Raw genomic sequence first — 7,207 nt, forward strand, 5'->3', positions numbered from 1 at the left:
TTGAAGTGTTTTCAACCCTTTTAGAGGACACAAGTGTGCGGTGATCAAAAAAACTCTGTAAGAGGTAGATTATTAAATCAATTGCACGTTTCTTCAACAGGAATAAAGACTCCCCAGACGTCTCTGTCTTGTTAAGGTACCCTGGGCTAGTGTGCGATCGATTCCAGCCCCACAGATCCTGGAGTCCCAATGCAAGTGAATTAACCAATAAATCCTATGAAGTTTTCAGAATCCTTGGCCCTTTGGCTGCGTAATAAGTTATAGCCACCAGGTTTGTAAGTTGAACACAATAACTGCTTATTTATACAAGACACATTTCAACTTTGAAATTTAGAAACATGTTTCAACAGCAACATAAATACAGATCACGAACAGTTTTGCTGACACAGACAAGATGTACCACAAAAAGTTTGCTATTTCATGCATTAATCTAATTCTATTCCATATTGTTCAGAGCTCAAAATGTATAGAACCTGGGCGGGATTCTCTGACCTGGGGCTAAGTGTTGGGGCCATCGTAAACACCATCGCGTTTTACGATGGTGTCAACAGGCCCCCAGGAGCAGCGATCCTGAGCCAAAAGTGAAAGTAAGAAGAAACCTGGTCTCACTAAGGAACATTCCAGGGACAGCAGCACCAATCCATGGCCTGTCCCTGAAAAGAACCCGGCTCTTGGGGACAGCTCATTGGTCACCAGCCAATCCAATCAGTCTGGGTCATCACTGATGTCAGACCAAGCAGCACATTCTGCTGAACCTTACTGCTTTAAATTAAAGGTAAGCTGCTTCTCCTTAAAGCAATTGATCATCCATTAGCCAAAATTGTAATGGAGGAAAATAAGAGTAATTAAAAACAAGGGACAGACAGGGATTAACAGGGGGGTCCTTACAGTCTCCAATCCATCCTTTCTCGTCAAATTCTGAAAGCTCAGCTATGTGCTCATATCTCTACCTGCACAATGCAACAAGACTTGCCGAGCCAATTTAACTCATGTAAAATTATCGTGGCATTGGCTGACTACCCATTTTAAACTCTCTGCCACCTTCAGGATTGCTGAACGCACCGGCCTCCATAAAGGTTGTTTTCCATGCAATGAGTTGCCAACTCACTACTATTAACTGCTATAACTCGAAAGTTGTTACTCCCCTTTACTCTTTTATGGGATGTGGCTGTCACTGGCAAGGCCAGTATTTATTGTCCATCCCTAATTGCCCTCAAGCTCAGTGGGTTAAGAATCATCCACACTGCTGTGGATCTGGAGTCACGTGTCCTTCCCTAAAGGCCATTAGTGAACCAGATGGGGTTTTACATCAATCAACAATGGATTCATGGTCATCATTCCAGATTTTTGTTGAATTCAGATTTCACCATCTGCTGTGGTGGGATTTGAGCCCATGCCTCCAGAACATGACCCTGGGTCTCTGGAATGCGAGTTCAGTGACAATGCCACTATGCCATCACCTCCCCAGTTCAACATTAAGAAAAACCTCATCCAATGGATTATGCTGAAGTATAGTTATTAACATTATGTAGAGAAAGTTTTGCCAATATTTCTTTCACCATAATATCGACCTAACAGAAAACATACTTTTTGCTTCTGACCAGCATCCACAGGGATTTGTGTTCAATTTAACTAACCTTCATGGTTACTTTCTAAACCTAATACAGATGTGTGCAGCCTTAGCCCCATATGTTATCCTAAACTGAGCCTCTTAGCTTTATCTAAGCCACAGGCAAGATCATTTTCTTTCACCGTGGAAACATGGCTTCCCTGATTTCCCCCCCACCCCCACCCCAGCATTGATTAGAACCTAATCCACGCCTCTAGCGCTTAGAGGAATAATATCTCTCCAAGGATTTTAGTTGAATCCCCTTATCTCCATTTTTAATGAATCTCAGCTAATTTCAAATCCTGCAACATTCCCTGTCACACCAATCACCCCCTGCTCAAACAAGTTCTACCAGCACCCTTTGCCCAGTGAATCCATTTTAAGGTCCTTTGCTTCCTTTATAAAATGTATTACTGCCTTGTATGTATGTCCTCGCAACTGATTCCTGGGATGGTGGGATCGACATTGAAGAGAAATTGGGTCAAATGGGCCTGGATTCACTCGGATTTAGAAGAATAAGAGCTGCTGTAGCGTGAGGTTATATGACGAGGCAGTGTTAAGTCACAAAGATGATTTATTAACAAAGGAGGAACTTTATATGACAGATCAATACAACTCCAATAGAGGGCCAGTTACCTCGACTCCCAGGTTTACTCTGAAGATCCGCCACTACCCGGGTCTATGCCCTGGCACCCAATAGGATCAGGTTCATGCATTCCGTCCCCATAGGCTCTGGGCAGGTCATGTGGCCCACGAAGGATCACCCCTTAAAGGCTCCATGCTACCACAAGAGGGGATCTCATTGAAACGTATAAAATTCTGACAGGGTTGGAAAGACTGGATGCAGGGAGGATGTTTCCCTGATTGGGAAATTTAGAACCAGGCGACACAGTCTCAGGATATGAGGTAGGCCATTTAGGACTAAGATGAGGAGAAACCTCCCCACACAATGGGTGGCGAATGTATGGAATTCGCCACCACAGAAGTCACTGAAAGTATGTGAGAAGGAAATAGATACATTTCCAGACTCAAAAGGTGTCAAGAGGTGTGGGAAGAGCACGGGAGTATGGTGGTGAGATAAGTAATCAGCCATGACCTTATTAAGTGGTGGAGCCAGCTCGAAAGGCAACATGACCTGCTCCTGCTCCTATTTTCTACATTTCTATAGCTCTTTCTGCAGTTCATTGTTTCTTCAATTCCTCGATCGGAAGTTTATTTTCCAGTTGCTATGCCTCCGTCTTGAGTATTGTCTCCTTAAATAATTTTGTCTTTCAAATTCCCTCCCTATCTTCAGACGTTCCTTTAAAAAAAATGTCTTCCAATTCCCTCCTTTCCTCTACTTCACCATCCATTTTTTGTCCTTGGTATTGCAAATGTGAACAATACTCATTTCTCCTCACACCACACATCTGTAAACAGAAAGGCATTTTGATTTATTCCCCCTTCATAAGTGGTGGCATATTTCCCAACTCCTAGGTTTCAGTGTGATCCAATTTTCTATTCATAACCCCGCAACAAACATAAAATGGAATGAATTTAAAGGGTTGGTTTATTTGCACACACTCCAAATACTGGAGGAGGATTGCAACATTGCCATCTTTATATTCATACAATTAAAGAGGAATAGAGAAAAGAAAGATTTACAAGGCAGAGACTACAGAAATATAAAATGGTGCCTCACGTGGGTTGCAGAGTCCAGAATTAATGTCCAATTCAGTATTCCTTCACAGGGGCCAGTGAGTTGAAAACCGACGCTGGATAATTAACATTTCTGGTGGCGTTGACTTCACATACTGGGATGCGTCATCCTTTAGGTGATGATACAAAATTTCCAGCAGAAGCAGTGTAGCTGGGGTTAGGTATCCACCCTGACCTGATCTCCTTTTCACTGAGACTGCTAGTCAGATGAAAAAAGCAGACTGACACTTTGCAGTTCATGCAAGTCGGGCAGCACGGCATGCAAGTTTGGGCAGCACGGTAGCATGGTGGTTAGCATAAATGCTTCACAGCTCCAGGGTCCCAGGTTCAGTTCCCGGCTGGGTCACTGTCTGTGCGGAGTCTGCACGTCCTCCCCCTGTGTGCGTGGGTTTCCTCCGGGTGCTCCGGTTTCCTCCCACAGTCCAAAGATGTGCGGGTTAGGTGGATTGGCCATGCTAAATTGCCCGTAGTGTCCTTACAAAAGTAAGGTTAAGGGGGGGGGGGGGGTTGTTGGGTTACGGGTATAGGGTGGATACGTGGGTTTGAGTAGGGTGATCATTGCTCGGCACAACATCGAGGGCCGAAGGGCCTGTTCTGTGCTGTACTGTTCTACTTCTACTTCTACAAGTCAATATTACTGGTTCCACAAGCCAGTAGTCCATGCCACACAACTCTCCACACTGTCTTTAACAAAGGACATGTATTCGCAAATGACCAAAGGTGGGATTCTCCAACCCACCGCTGGGTTGGAGAATCCCGGGGGGGGGGGGGGGGGGGGGGGGGGGTGAATCCCTCCCCGCCGCTCCGACGCCGGCTGCCGTATTCTCCGGCGGCAGTTTTCGGGCGGGGCAGGGTTTACGCCACGCCGGTCGGGGGGCCGTTGGCAGCGGTCCCCCCGGCAATTCTTTGGGACCCGATGGGCTGAGCCACCATCAGTTCCTGGCCAGTCCCGCCGGCGTGATATGGACATGGTCATACACGGCGGGACATGGCTGGGAGGCCGTCTAATGGAGTCCTCGGTGGGGGGGGGGGGAGGGGGGGCGCACGGGAGGGCCCCCATGGTGGCCTGGCCCGCGATCGGGGCCATCGGCATGGAGAAGTACCCCCTGCGCATGCGCAAGAACTCGCCGGCGGTTCTGTGCATGCACCAGAACACAGCAGTGGTTCTGCGCATGCACGGGACCACTGAGACCTTAGGCGCCGGTTGGCGTGGCGCCAACTTCTTCACCGCCGACCTAGCCCCCGGACGTGCGGAGGATCTTGCAACTTCCGGGTGGCCCGACACCGGAGTGGTTCGCGCCGTTCTTGGTGCTGGCGTCGGGCCATCCCGCCAATTACAGGAGAATCCCGCCCCAGATTCCTGCTGGACAGTCTGGGTTATGAAATGCAGATGGCCTTTGTATTTCCCTCTTTGAATTTGGCATGGGCAACCCACAAAGGGTCATTAGCAGCTCTTCAGAAATAGCAATATGCAAGTTTCTCCTATGCTGCCAGTTAACGGGCAGGATTCTTCGGTAACCAGCTGGGTGGGCAACTCTGGCGCGAGTGAGTGGCGTGAACCACTCTGGCGTCGGGCCGCCCCAAAGGTGCGGAATCCTCCGCACCTTCAGGGACTAAGCTGGCGTCGGAGTGGTCTGCGCCATGCCGGCCGGCGCAGAAGTCGCTTGGCGCCACGCCAACCGAAGCCAAAGGGCCTCCGCCGGCTGACGAGAGTTGGCGCATGCGCTGGGCTGATGCCATCTGTGAGTGCAGTGGGGGGGGTTGAGCTGTGAGTGCGGTGGGGGTGGGGGTGGTTGAGCTGTGAGTTCGGTGGGGAGGGGGGGTGAGCTGTGAGTGCGGTGAGAGGATGGGGGGGGTTGAGCTGTGAGTGCGGTGAGGGGATGGGGGGGTGGGTTGAGCTGTGAGTGTGGTGGGGGGCGGTTCGAGCTCTATGTGCGGTGGGGGGGCTCTGATCTGTGAGTGCGGTGGGGGGGTTTGAGCTGTGAGTGCGGTGGGGGGGGCTCTGATCTGTGAGTGCGGTGGGGGGGTTTGAGCTGTGAGTGCGGTGGGGGGGTTTGAGCTGTGAGTGCGGTGGGGGGGGCCTCTGATCTGTGAGTGCGGTGGGGGGGGTTTGAGCTGTGAGTGCGGTGGGGGGGTTTGAGCTGTGAGTGCGATGGGGGGGGCTCTGATCTGTGAGTGCGGTGGGGGGGTTTGAGCTGTGAGTGCGGTGGGGGGGGCTCTGATCTGTGAGTGCGGTGGGGGGGTTTGAGCTGTGACTGCGGTGGGGGGGTTTGAGCTGTGACTGCGGTGGGGGGGCTCTGATCTGTGAGTGCGGTGGGGGGGTTTGAGCTGTGTGCGGTGGGGGGGGGTTTGAGCTGTGACTGAGGTAGGGGGGCTCTGATCTGTGAGTGCGGTGGGAGTGGTGGTTTGAGCTGTGACTGCGGTGGGGGGGCTCTGATCTGTGAGTGCGGTGGGGGAGGCTCTGATCTGTGAGTGTGGTGGGGGGGTTTGAGCTGTGACTGCGGTGGGGGGGCTCTGATCTGTGAGTGCGGTGGGAGGGGTGGTTTGAGCTGTGACTGTGGTGGGGAATGGGGAGTGTGGCTGTTTGAACTGCAGGATGTTTCGTTGAAGATCACTTACCTTTCCACTGGATATTTTGGACCAGGAATCAGTCCCCAAAGCTTGGTCAGTTCGGACTGGCCACCATTACAAACGTGAGGATTTTGAGGGGCTGAACAGTTGTTCACACACAGTGGGATATCCACAACAGACTCGGACCTTACAAACTTGAAATATAATCTCACGACCCCCATGTGGGGGTCACGACCCACAGTTTGGGAAGCTCTGCAATGCAAGATCACAATAAATTGGTGCATTAATGACAAATATGGCTGAACTGCAAATGTTCATCCATTGATTTTGCTGTCAGGATATCCACAATGAAGTTTTTTTTTTTTTGCATATTTTTTATCCCAGCAGCTTTCTAAATGTGTTACAGATGTTAAAGTTATAAATTGTGCAACTAGTTTCCCACATTCTGGAATGAATTGCACGTTGAGAATTTCTAGCCATTCGCTGACAGTGATCAGTGGTTTGGCCATGTACCTAGTTATACTTTAAACAATTTGTTGGGTCCACTGCCAAATAGCACGTGCCAGTCGGTACAAACCAGATTTACATTATGTCGTACCCATTTTCTTTGACCACAGCTAGTCCTCAATTATCCAGAAATGTAAGTGCACACGCCTTTTCTGCATGCTTCTTCAACAGGCACTTTCAAGGAAAGCTAATCCAGGACCTTATGTGTCACCCAATCGGCGGTTATGCTGTAACACTAAATGCATGCTACCTGTACTGGGAGAAAATCAATTGAAAAGTTGCCCCAGAGCCATTAATTGGACAAATACTTGTTTCGGAGCAGATAATGCACGCCAAGCAGTTTATACACTGCATTTATTCCACCTGTGAAGGTGATCAGATAATTCAGGAGAGGTGTGTGGTCCACTAGAAAAAGAGACAAAAATCAACTGCTTCAGTGTAAAGTGTTCAATTCATTAAATAATTAGATTTTCTGTTAAATACATATTTTGATGAGAAGAGAATTGAAATGCTGTATAACTTTGCTAGAACTGAACTGATACGTGGGGCGTGATTCTCCGCTCCCCACGCCGGGTGGGAGAATCGCGGCAGGGCCGGGCGAATCACGACACGCCGCCCTGGCACCCCCCGCGATTCTCCCACCCACCCCCCCCCCCCCAAAACGGCGTGTCGCGGAATCGCCGCTCGCCAATTTTCACGGCGACCGGCGATTCTCCGGCCCGGATGGGCCGAGCGGCCTGACATTCCCGACCTGTTCACGCCGGCGGCAACCACACCTGGTCACTGCCGGCGTGAACATAGCGCGAAAGGTAAGTTTGGGGC

Source organism: Scyliorhinus canicula, chromosome 16, assembly GCF_902713615.1.
Source record: "Scyliorhinus canicula chromosome 16, sScyCan1.1, whole genome shotgun sequence".
NCBI classification, from domain to species: Eukaryota; Metazoa; Chordata; class Chondrichthyes; order Carcharhiniformes; family Scyliorhinidae; genus Scyliorhinus; species Scyliorhinus canicula.